Source organism: Pleurodeles waltl, chromosome 2_1, assembly GCF_031143425.1.
Source record: "Pleurodeles waltl isolate 20211129_DDA chromosome 2_1, aPleWal1.hap1.20221129, whole genome shotgun sequence".
NCBI lineage: Eukaryota > Metazoa > Chordata > Amphibia > Caudata > Salamandridae > Pleurodeles > Pleurodeles waltl.
This window is the reverse complement of record NC_090438.1, coordinates 688,336,195-688,349,291: the sequence shown is the minus strand read 5'-3', so window position 1 is coordinate 688,349,291 and position 13,097 is coordinate 688,336,195. Positions and strand designations below refer to the sequence as shown.

Genomic DNA, 13,097 nt, shown 5'->3' with positions numbered 1-13,097 from the left:
CAGCTATGGCTAAGTTCAAAAAAGGATTTTAATGAATCATAAAAAAACAACCCCCACAATGAAAACAGACCCGATTCACTTGGGACGCTCCTGATTTCTGAAGTCAAAAATGGCTTTATTTTAGGTGTCTTGCGCAGGTAGTTGTGAATACATCCCTCATACTTACCAGTTTTAAAATGCCGGTGTGTGTATCGTGACGTCATCAATTAGTAGCCAATCTTGGCAATTTCTAGAACTTTAGAGCTGTGCTATATACCTGCAACTCAAATTTTAGTTAATGATCTCTTTCACTCTCTGTAAACTGTTAAGTGCTAAGAACTACACTCTCATAGGTCAAAAGTTAACACACTGACACAGAAAATGGACTTTAAGTTTGTATAGAAAAGAAAATATTACCCTAATTGAGCAAAAGTAGCTCAGGGTTATAGAAAATAAAGGTTTAATTAGCTTGTTTGTTTGGCAGCACAATTGAGAGGTACTCAAGAACTCTAGTGCTTTACTACCACTATCCATGTCTTTATCGCAACTGTTCCGTTGACAAAGCTAAGATGGCCGCACGAGGCAGCATTTACAGTAGTATTCCAGTTAGTCCTATTTCTATGTTGCTGTTTTCCTCAGCTCAGTCTCTGGCTGGGTGTATGATTTGGAATGTGAGGCTGGAGGCTTGTAGCGAAGTTGGGGAAGAAAAAAGAGAAACGTTGTCGTTGCCTCCACCGCTGCTACGGAGGAAGAAGACTTGGCACACTGGTATTTTTTTTAGAAAAGAAAAGTGTGACATCACGCATTCTTCGTGGCTGGAGCAAAGCAGTCTTTACTTTACCAAGGAGGATACCTGCCGGGCTGCACCGGGTGATTCATTTGCAAGAGCGCGGCCGGTGAGTCCGCGTCTAAAACTCTGTTCTATTGAATAGACGGGAGTTTAGGTGCACTGGGCTAGAGCAATTAAAGTCTTGTAGACTTTCAGGTTAGTAAAGCATCACACACAGCAGGCAGAGCACAAAACGTGTGTGGCAACAGATAGGAGTTCCGTAAGTGTTTTGCAGACTCTGTATTGTGTTAAGCAGGTTCCACTCGCTCATTCATACATTTTTGTCTCCACTATTTGTGAGACCACCCCGAATTCAAGCAGGATGAGTTTGTAGAGCAGAACAGAAAAAAACTGAATGCAAGTTTGATGATGGTACTCCGTGGAAAGTGTGTGAAGTCACGTGGATTCTCTAATCTTAAATAATGTGCACCTGTTCTAAAAGTGTGAGCGAGGATAGCAGTGCCATAGTCCTGTGAGTTAATATTCGACCACGTCATTTCAGCCTTTCTTACAGACTATTACGACCAGGAGAAAAATAAATGATCAAAAATAAGTATGTGAACGACGATCCAGATTGCAGTGGGGGTGAACGAGTTCGGTGTCGGGGCCAGCAGACATGAAGAACATATTCTGCAAATAAGTGTTGGCCTTTCACCTTTAGGTAAATACATATAAAGTATAACGCAAACACTTAAATTGAAACAATTACAAATTGGTAATCCGCTGGAAATGATCTATTTTACGTTATAAAAGGTCATTTGGTTACTTGGCCAGTGGTTCGTAATGCGGTTACTTCAGAAATCGGTGTTTGTGTAACCAGTCGTTGAACAGATTCCTGGTTGGCACAGTGGAACGTAGTTTCTTGATTTTACAGTGCAGCAATGTCACATCCTGTGACTGTGATAACGCGTCCCTCTATGTCAATATATACACATTAGGACTCGTTTTAGGCCGATGAATCTTTTGACCCAGTGGTGAGACACCGTAGAACGAGATAACTGATCAATATGTCAAGCAATATATCAATGATATTATAAACATATATCACCAAAATATACTTCACCTTAGACATTAGTTAAACTATCGGCGCAACCATGACCTTTCAGTCCCGAATAACCACACCTTTATTAGAATTTTGTGAATTTTATTCCCTATTGATTACAATCTAATAGCAAATGTAATAATCTCAAAACCAAGAAGCAAAAGAGCATAGTCACGATATGGCAAACTGTGATAAGATTTTGACAATGCGAAAATGACAAACGTTAAAACACTAATATATGATATACACAGATCAGAGTACATAGAACATTATATACATCTCAGTTCAGCATAGCACGATGTCAGTCATGTCCGTTGACGTCAGTCAAATTGAACACCTATTCTAACCACCAATTAGCATTAGCATGTTGGACTTCATGCAAAATAATTTAGAACACTAATTTAGAAAACATCTGACTAGGGTCTCTATCCAAAAGTACAGCAGTTGGTACCTAGAAAGAAAAAGCATATAGACAAATTACAATGGCAATTGTCATATTTACCCTCCTAAGGTCAAGTCAGCATACAGGATCAGTCTTCGTCTTCAGGAAATCAGTTAGATCACCATCAGTCTATCTCGTCTAAAGGCTGGGGCACTTCCCTCATAAGGAGGAAAAGTGTAACGGGGCAAACTAAGGATGAGGATGGTTTTATTAAGTCTCAAGTCACCGGACAGAGTTTCTGGATGCAATCAATATCATTCCCTACCTGGTTCTCTCGAGTCTTCTGTGTCATGGGTTTTTATCCCTTTTTCGCAATACCTTCCCCCAAAATTCTATTGGATAGTCGCTACACCCCACTATCTTTAACCTATCAAATTATACATTAGGTCATACAATTTTCACCCCGCGATAATTTATAACACTTTGATTGGTCTTCATAATTGAAGTTTTTCATAGATGGCACATCCGGGGTTACTTCATTCTCTGGCACGTTCTTCGGGTCAAAAGTTCTCTTTTCCATGGTCGATTGTCCTTGAAAGTTTCCATTTTTGTTGCAAAACATATAAAACTTATACTAAAACAGCTAGCATGCGGATGGGAAGAAACCTAAGTTTGTTACATAAAACAAAGAAGAGAACACATGCTGGGTCATGTCCTTTTGCGAGTCAGCACACTGGAGAAACAGAAAAATATGCTTTAATATGAGAGTTACACAACTAAGTTTTCAACTCGTGCTAACTTAAGACTTATGGATTCTAATAAATGCAATCTTCGTAAGTGTTAACATTTTCGATTAATGCAAACAATTTTTCTTATAGTCGACATTAGTATGTGTACAATATTTCTCTTCTATTATAAGTACGTTAGAATACATTTCAAATGAATAATATTTTTATGATTATTAATGCAGCATTGTTAAGTATAAGCATTTCACATCTAAAATAGGTAATATTTAGATTACGCTCTCTCAGTCCCTCCTCTGATGACGCTCGTCATCACACAAAATCTTTCTTTGATTTTTTTATTTTATTTTTTTCAATTTTTCACCTTGCGCATAATACGCATTTCAACATCTTGCCCTTTATGTGAGCTTTCCCATATTTCATTAAACATTTTCTCTTTCATTTTCTTCATTTCTTCTGTTTCTTTTAGTCCAATTTCTTTTTACTTTGTCATTGATTTTACATGCCCCCCATAATCCTAATAGACAAATCAAAACAATTAGTAAACCCATCATAATTTTTGCAAGTACCCCATTCCAAATGTTGGTAAACCAGCTTCCGACTCGGGCAATTCCCTTTCCAAATTTCTCCCAAATACCAAGTTCTTTCAGATCCTTCAAATCTGTACTATCTCTAGTAAGGTTAGTAAGCATGCTTCTAATTTTCTTACTATTATCGGGTATAAATGAGCAACAATGACGCTCATTAAGCATTTTGCAGACTCCTCCACTCTTTGCTAAAAGAATGTCTAAAGCAAGCCGATTTTGAAGAGTCGTGGCTCTTTCTGCAGCAAGTTCAGTATCCATCAGGAGTATGGCTCCTGTAAAATTTGTCAACATGTTATCCACTATAGTAGACAACTTTTGAATTTTCATGGAATTTAAGATAACCCCTACTGATGGGATTTTGGCTCCAAATATATCACCAATGACAGCCACCATTGATTCTCGTTTTTGTCTAGGATGTTGTAATTCAGACGTTTTAGGTATTTGTTTTAAGTCATCAATCTGGTATACCTTTGGGAATACTATCCCCAAATAACATGTCCCATACCATCCCTTAGGGAGACAGTAATCAGCATTTAACCCACAGATATAATAGATTCCAGGAATCGCTGGATCTTGTCCATTCAACATAAAGGTCCATTTGCTCGGAAACAAAAACACATGCCTACACTCACTCGTTCCCACAAACAAATTGTCTTGGTCAGATTTTGGCCTATAAACACAGAGCCTACCTACATGTAATGCATCTATAGCTAATTTGCCTTGTGTCTTGATTGCAGTATAAGCATAATCATTTGCATAAGTACGTTTCTCTAATCCTTTTTCTAATCTTTCTTTTAACATTTTGCGTCTATCATCTGTGTGGTCTAAAAAGCTCTTTTCTACAGGCGACAGTAAGCAAGTCAAATTGTTGCGATGTGCATAAGCAGTTCCAAATGTAAGTGTTGGCTCAAAGAATCCTCTATTTTTATATCGTGCTCTTTAGCTAATTTATTTAAGAATTCAATCACAGGCACAAAGGAAAACACAACATCCAAGTTCAAATAAAAGTATTGCACATGCTCTTGATTATAGAATCTTGTTAGTAGCAGGCTGCAACTAATTCCATAAGTAAAAGGGAGACTATGATAGGTAACTCCCTCCTGCACAGACGAAGGAATTTTAGTACATACATAACAATCTTTCGCATCCATTGTTTCCACATACTCATTTAGTAAGCGATAGAAGACCTTAGTAGATAGTTCTCCCTTTGCATTAGTCCCTTCATGCATATGCCTTGCATCCTGCTCAAATCTCTCCCATGGTGTTAATGTAGTAGTTTCAGGTTTTGAAGTTGCGTTAATAGTTTCTTTCTCCCTCCATGGCATTCCCACAATCACTCCTACAATCATCACTGCACACACAACACCTATTATAAGACTTAACCAACCACACACCTTACTCCCTTTGCTACTATTTCTATTGTAAGCCATGTTTGTATAGAATCAGAATAGCAGTTCAACAATCAACTTGAGGATAAACCTCTTTATTATTTTTTTCTGCGTATATTACAGCTTTTTCACTCACTCCAGGACTCTTTTCGTCAATTCAGGTTAGCAGCTTGTCGTAATGAGGTTTCTTTAAAAGTCAAATCCGGTTTATTTAGTGTCACTTCCGGTAGTTTTCTAGAGTCTCTTTCTTTTCAGGTTTTCAAAATTTTAAACTTAGTCAGGTTCTCTTTGAATTCCTTTTCAGGTACCGTAGTATTGGCCTGGTACTTCTCGATCAAAACAGAATGCTAGGAATTCTTGTTGCCATTCAGATGTTGTAGCATACGCCCATTCAGGGCCTGTATATCTTCTGTTCGCGATACTTTTTCTCTTCTATTATGGTGTCACTTGATACCCCCTTTATTTTAGGATGCGACTTGTCTGGCCAATTGTCGCCTCTATGCGTCTTTACTTGATGTTTTCCTTCAGAACGTTGGACAGCACCCTCTTCTTGTGATATGGTGTTTTCTCTTGACGGACCTGCAACTGGTTCGGGAAACTGACACGTTTTGATTTGTATCTATGGTTTCTCCTTCTCTTTCTTCTTCTGGTTCTATGTTGGGTTCAGATTCTAACCCGTATTTGTCTACTTCTGGGAGAACCTCTCCTTGGCTTAGTTCTCCTGCTGCCTCTACTGAGATAGGAACTCTGTCACCTCTCTCGAACTCATTGATAGCTTGAGGGACAGGGCTGTTCTCAGTGGGCTCTCCGGTAGTCTCAGTTTCTTCTTGACTGTTTTCTGACCCTGAGACTTCTCTTCCTGAAGTCGCTGTGCCAGAAACTTCAAGTTCCTCTTCAACAGGACACGTTACCTTTTTCGTATGACTGGCATGTATCCGGTTGGGAACTCCGGCCCACTTCACAGCAGTAGTAGTTGTCAATATTACTTGATATGGCCCTTTCCAACATGGCTCTAGACACGATTTTCTCACATGCTTCTTGACAACCACCCAATCACCGGCTTGCAGAGAGTGAGCTGGATCACCAATCGGTGGCAACGTGTTAGCTTCCACCTGGTGAGAAAAAGAGCGAATTACGTCAGCCAAACCTTTGCAGTAATCCAACACCATATCATCTGTAATTTTCACTAGTGCATTTGTAGGTACTGCTGGTAATCTCATAGCTCTGCCCATGAGGATTTCATGGGGGGACAATCCCGTTCTCTTGTCTGGAGTGTTTCTCATCGACATCAGCACTAAGGGTAAGGCATCTGGCCACTTCATATTTGTTGCTGCACATATTTTTGCCATCCTTGATTTCAAAGTACCATTCATCTGCTCTACTAATCCTGATGCTTCAGGGCGATAGCTACAATGCAGCTTTTGTTCAATGTTGAGTGCGGCACACAGAAGTTTAATCACCTCATTGTCGAAGTGTCTACCCCTATCTGATTCTATAGAAACCGAAAACCCGAATCTTGGTATCAGTTCCCTGAGTAGTAGTTTTGCAACTGTAAGACTGTCATTCCTACGTGTGGGATATGCCTCAATCCAATGACTGAACACACACACAATCACCAACACGTACTTCAATCCTCCACAGACAGGCATTTCAATAAAATCCATTTGCATTTTGTTGAATGGACCTCCAGCCCTCCCAATGTGGCTCAAAGTTACTGCAGTTCCTTTTCCAGCATTCATCTGCTGACAGATGACGCACCTGTGACAAGTGATTCCTGCGGCATGTCTGAATTTTGGATTGAACCAATCAATCTTAAAGGACCTGATCATGGCATCTCTTCCCAGATGTGCCTGGCCATGATAGAGCTGGGCAAACTGTGACACCAGGCTATTTGGCAAGACCAATTTTCCCTCCTCTGAAACCCATAGATCATCAGCTCTTTGTACACATTGCATTCTTTGCCAGGAGCGTTTTTCTTCTTTGCTAGCACGACCTTGTAGTATTTTTAGTTCGTCTAGGGTATCAACCACTCATAATGCTAGATTTAAACACGTATCATTTTCAGATTGTAGTAACAATTCCCATTGCTCCTTGAACGATATACAGTTCAGTGCACAAAATCTTGCGACCTGACCTGCGTAGCCGTTTCCCATAGACACAAAATCTTGTGATCTGATGTGAGCACTGCACTTCACCACAGCAATTTCGAGAGGTAACTGAATTGCATGTAACAAATCTCTTATTTGTTCACCGTTTTTCACAGGAGAACCAGAGGAGGTCATAAAACCCCTCTATGACCAAAGTTGGCCAAAATCATGTACAATTCCAAATCCGTATCTGCTGTCAGTATAGATGGTGACTTTAAAATTTACAGCTGCGTGGCATGCCTTAGTAAGGGCGATTAATTCTGCCACTTGTGCAGAAAACACTCTCTCGAGCCAGGAGGCTTCGACAATGCCAGTTATGGTGCATACTGCGTAACCGGCTCTCAATGTCCCTGCAGAATCTCTTAGACAGGATCCATCTACAAACATAATGCAATCATTTTCTTTTAACTGGGTATCCTGTATGTCTGGGCGAGGTTTGGTACAAAGTTCAGTCACCTCAAGACAGTCATGTTCAAATTCTTCCCCATCTTTGATTTCAACATTTTCATTGGGAAGTAAAGTTGCCGGGTTCAGTACAGTGCATCTTTTAAGAGTGACATTCGGTGACCCCAGTATGATCGTCTCATACCTAGTGAGACGTGCATTTGTCATGTGTTGAGTCTTAGTTCATGTCAACAGAATTTCAACTGAGTGTGGAACCATTACTGTCAGAGGGTATCCCATGACTATGCCTTCACATTGTAGAAGGCTCTGACCAACTGCTGCAACTGCACCCAAACAACCCGGTAAGGCTGCTGCGACAGGGTCCAAGGTAGCTGAAAAATATGCTACAGGGCGATTTGCATCTCCATGGACCTGTGTTAAGACAGACAAAGAACAAGCATCACGTTCATGACAAAACAACAGAAAAGGTTTCTCGTAGTCTGGCATTCCCAATGCTGGTGCCCTGCACATGCATTCTTTTAGTTCTACAAATGACTCAAGCTCCTCTTTTGACAAAGTTATAGTGTATGGCTCATCCTTGACTTCCTTTCCTGTCAGTTTTATTAATGGCTTTGAGATGAACGAGAAGTTGGGTATCCACTGACGACAGTAGCCCACCATTCCCAAATACATCCTGACATCTCTTTTTGTTGTTGGGGGATTCATTTGCAAAACAGCTGTTATTCTTTCCTTTGATATTCTTCTGGACCCAATATTGTAATTTTCTAGGTGACACCTTGTGTCCATTCTTTCCCAGATGATTCAGTAATGCAATGGTGTCATATTTACAACTGTCTCTGATTTTGGATGCAATTAGCAAATCATCGATGTACTGTACAAGAGTTGAATTAAAAGGCAGCACAAGAGGTTCCAAATCCTTTTTCATTATCTGATTGAAAATGGATGGTGACTCTGAGAACCCTTGAGGAATTCTGCACCAACTGTACACCTTGTCCAAGAATTTGAAACTGAACAAAAATTGGCTGTCCTCATGAAGAGGTATCGAAAAGAAGGCTTGTGATAGGTCTACTACGGTAAACCATTCAGCATCACAGGGAACCTGGAACATTATTACTGCTGGGTTAGGTACCACAGGGCAGCATTTTATCACAATTTCATTTATTTTTCGCAAATCCTGCACAATTCGAACATTCCCACAGGGCTTCTTTAAGCCCATTATGGGAGAGTTACATGGACTGCTCAAGACTTCCTTCAGGACTCCCTGTCTGAGAAAGTCTGCAATTATTTGTGACACCTCTATAAGGACGTCCTGGGTCATGTGATATTGTGATGCTTGTGGGAATACTGCATTTGGTTTTATCTGAACTTTGACTGGTTCTACTCCTTTTATCAATCCTACTTCCTTCCCGGTCAAATCCCACACTTTCTCTGTCACTGTTCCTTGCAATTCGACAGGTAAGTCAATCAATGGATGCATCGGGAATAAAGTAATTAAAGGGTAGTCTTCATTTGTTCCTGCTTCTTCCTCTATGAATTGGCTCTCATCTCCCTCGTCGTCACTATTTGTCTGTACTTCAATTCCATCGCTGGAACATGTAATGGAACATTTTGTCTTGCACAGTAAGTCCCTTCCCAGTAGGGATACTGGACTTGAATCACATGCAACAAATCTATGCAGCCCTTGGAAATTGCCAATTTCAACTTGCACCGGATTGGTAATCGGGTTAGTCAAATACTGATTGGCTACTCCAACCACTCGTATAGTACGCCCTGAGAGAGGCAACCTCGGGACCTCTGCACTTCGAACTGTAGAGCGTGTAGCTCCTGTGTCAACCAAAAATGAAACCTTATAGCCCATCACCTTTCCCTCTACATGTGGACCTCTCTGATCTACCTCTAGGCATGCTGCAAGCCTGCACTCTTCACTGTCTGAGTTATCATCTGACCAGTCCTCATTCATGGTATTTCCTCCCCGTAATGGAAACTGTTGTACAGTGTTGTTTTGATTTGTTACCTGACCTGTGACCTGCTGAGGAAGCATCACCTGTTGCTGTCCCATCGGAGCCATCGGTAATTGCATTTGCTGTCTAGGCACCATAGGAATCTGCTGTTGCATTGGTTGCACTTGTATTGACTGGAAACGCAGCATTTGCATCTGCTGCATGGGCTGTACCCCTTGCATTTGTACCAAATTATTCTGAAAATTCGGGTTTTGATGTCTCACCTTTGGACCTCGTGAATTTTGTAATGTACCAACATTAGTGCTCTGCTGAACTGCACCATCCTGCACCATATTCGGGCATTCCCGTTTCCAGTGCCCCATGCCCCCGCACGCGTGACATGGTGACATCTTTTTCACCCCTTGAGCATCATTTTGAACAACAACATTATTCATCTCTAAACCGCGGTTCACAAACCCTCGGCCTCGGCCTCTCAGCTGTGCCTGAAACACACCATTCATGTGCGGTTGTTGTTGTTGTATCATCTGCTGAACTCCATTTCCCTGTATTCCAGCCTGTGCAGCTCTTATCTGCATGACCATCACCTTTTCCTTCAACTTTTTCTGCTTCAACTTGATCTCATCACTACAGTACTTTGCATACTGCAATACCTCATCAATCGGTTTAGCTTGTCAACAAATCAAATGATTCTTAATCATTTGACTGACCTCCGGTCTCAAGCCTTCAACAAATCTAAACACAAGGTGGTTCATGTCCTTCAGTTCAATTGTCTCAGTACCACTGTAATGCTTGAATGCTTTCAACAATCTTTCGTAATAAGCATGTATTGACTCTTTAACCTCTTGAGAGGTCCGGTCAATTTTCTGCCAATCAGTCACCTTCGGCGACACCTTTTGTTTCAGAAAATCAATCACTTTATGATAATATTTCATCACCTCTTCTGAAGGTGCTCCGGTCACCTTATCTCTCGCCGGCTCCTTTGTCGGCCAATCTACCCCTCTCTTGCACTCGAGCCACAAATCAGGCGGAACAATGATCTCAAACAAAGTATTCAAGTCTTCCCAGAGACACTTCGCAAGTTTCACAAACCTGTCCGTTTGTTGATACCACTCGATCGGCTTCTCTCTCAATCTGGGATAATCATACATAAAAGATAAAATGTCTCCTCTAGTCCATGGCACATGCACTAAAACACCACCAGCTGTCTCTCTCATAGGCAATATTTTTACTGATTCCAGGTCAGGCGAGGTTTTAGTTTGATTAGGCCCTGGGCTATCACCCTTTCCCTTATCTCTTTTCTTTGCCCATCGGCCTTCCCATTTCTCCAATGCACCCCAAATTTGTGCACTCTGTAACAGTTCTCTCAAATGTGCCTTCATTCCTGCAGATCTCATGTGTTCAAAATCTTTTGAGTCAAAATCTAGTCTGAAACTCCTTTTCAAATGCTTAGTGTTTCCGATATCGATATTATATTTGTCTGCTAAGTTCGCTAGTCTCTGATGTACTTTGCCTACTTCCTTGGTAATTTTGGGACATAAGTATCTCAATTCTGCCTCTGTGTATGACTCCAATCTATTTACTCCCATTGTCCCTTCTACTAGCTCGGCAGCTTCCGCCCCTAGTCGCACAAGGTTCAGGTATTCATCTGTTTTTTCTTTCTCAGGTTCAACCGTAGTCACTACAGCCTTTTGTGAAGTATAGGTTTTCTCTAGCCATTCATTCAACTGCTGCACTGTAAAACCCTGTAATGAAATGTTTCCTGCATGTATCATTGGAGAATGCGAAGTATTTGTACTCATGGTTTGGGGAGTTAAAACTCCTAATCCTGCTTGACGCATTGCTTCGAGAGGTGCCCCTACTGGACTGAGGTCCATTAAGGGTCTTGGTGGCTCATTTACTTGCTCTCCAGGGGCCATTATCTGTGGAGTTCCCATAGGCCCTCCTCTTATCGCTTCTTGAGTCATCACTCCCTGATCACATACCCCTGTTTTACCTTGTGCATACAAGGGTACTGGGGGACCAACAGTAATGGGTAATGATATAGCGGCGGGTGTTTGACCTGGACCCAGACCTCTTGGAGCCTCAACACCATAGGTCTGTTCCAATGTCCCCGGAACAGGTACTAATGGTGGTCCCGCTACCGGATTATACCCTGGTATCAACTGTGGTGATGGTAGGGACATTAATTTCATAGTCGATTCAATCTGTATTAGCTTTGGCTTCGTATATATCGGTTCTGGCGGCACTATCAAATTTGTGGTAGTCTCAAGCACTGGGACATCTGGATAGATTCTCTTTATCTGTGGTGGTGGTTGCAACTGTATCGGCATGTCGGGTGCAGTGGGTACACTGACACCATTCTGTATCAAAGCTGTATCGCTAGACTGTACTGTATCAGTAACTCCCTTTTCCTGCGTCTGGTTCCCAGGATCCAAGCTAGTACTTGGAGCACTGTCGCTCACCGCATATGGTGGCGGACGATCATGTAACAATCTATCCATAAACTCCTCATCGTCTGAATCATCGTCCTCTTCCCAAGATCTTTTATTTTCTTTAGATTTGCCTGAGTCTTTATCGGTTTTACAGGAGGCTTTCTTTCCCTGTGTTTCTTCTCCCTGAGTTATTGCTGGGAATAACTTCAACCCGTCTGCAATTCCCTGTCTACAATTCCCCGTCTCCACATTTTGCTCTCATTGTCCCACCTAGCCTCTGCATATGATTTTTCTGCCCTTCTCAGCCTTCTCTGAAACCTTTCTTGTCTATGTTTAAAAGCCATCAAGTCCCAAATCGCCAAAGCCTCATATTGCGCCGGTCTCGGAGGTGGTTTCTGCGTACTTAACATCCACCTTAGATTTTTTAGTACCTTTGGATTAAATGTCTCATGTTCTGGGAACGCTAAACACCCTTCTTTTTCTGTTAATTTGCGCCACTGTTTCATCCATAAACAAGGCGCGACACCTTTTTCTTCCGTAACCGTATAAGATGGAGTACCCTCAGGTGGTGTGGGTTCCCCATCGGTTGCAACAATATATACATCTCCCTTTAGAGCGCTCTTGAATGCTTTGACAAACTTCATTTTGCAATTCTCTTATTTCGTATTTAATAAAAAATGGCTTAGTTCCCAAGATACTCTTCACCTGCCTTTCTCAACCTATTGCCTCTCACGGACGGCAGCCAATCCGTGCGCGACCCCTCTCGACATCTGACCTATCTCAGCGCGGCACCACTGACGTCACACTCACACACACTGCAGCTGACAAAGTCTTGCGGCTTGTCCGCTCCTCACTGACATCAACTCACACAAACTAATGCAAATTATTGCAAGCGCCTTAAATAACAACACAAATCTGCCAGTTTACTACAGGAAGGGTAATACATTCGCTTCAGAACTTTACAGAGATTTCACTTGAAGCCTCAGCCGCTACTCTCTCCTTATCAGTTCCTGCATACGCAAGCAGAATTCGACCTGCAAATTCTACTCTCGACTTGTCAATGACTCCTTCTAGTGCACTTTAGAATTCGTCAAATCTCCATCGAAGGTTTCATACATGCGTTATGACTCAAACTCGATTTGTCAACCACGCCCGATTGACCTACTAAACCGCACAGATTACAACATAAACCACATCTATCT

At 41.6% G+C, this 13,097-nt stretch overlaps 1 protein-coding gene across 4 annotated transcripts in view; it reads left to right on the top strand.

Annotated features, from left to right (window-relative positions):
• Nucleotides 1-612: 612 nt before the first annotated feature.
• Nucleotides 613-13,097, top strand: part of FIGNL1 (fidgetin like 1) — a 39,113-nt gene continuing 26,628 nt past the window's right edge. For 2 of the 4 annotated variants that reach the window (XM_069216847.1, XM_069216821.1), the window contains exon 1: nt 613-875. The gene's annotated coding sequence lies outside the window, so the exon portion shown is untranslated. Of the gene's footprint in view, nt 876-1,310; nt 1,470-13,097 lie in introns of all 4 variants that reach the window. The other 2 variants (XM_069216839.1, XM_069216830.1) reach the window with 2 other exon arrangements.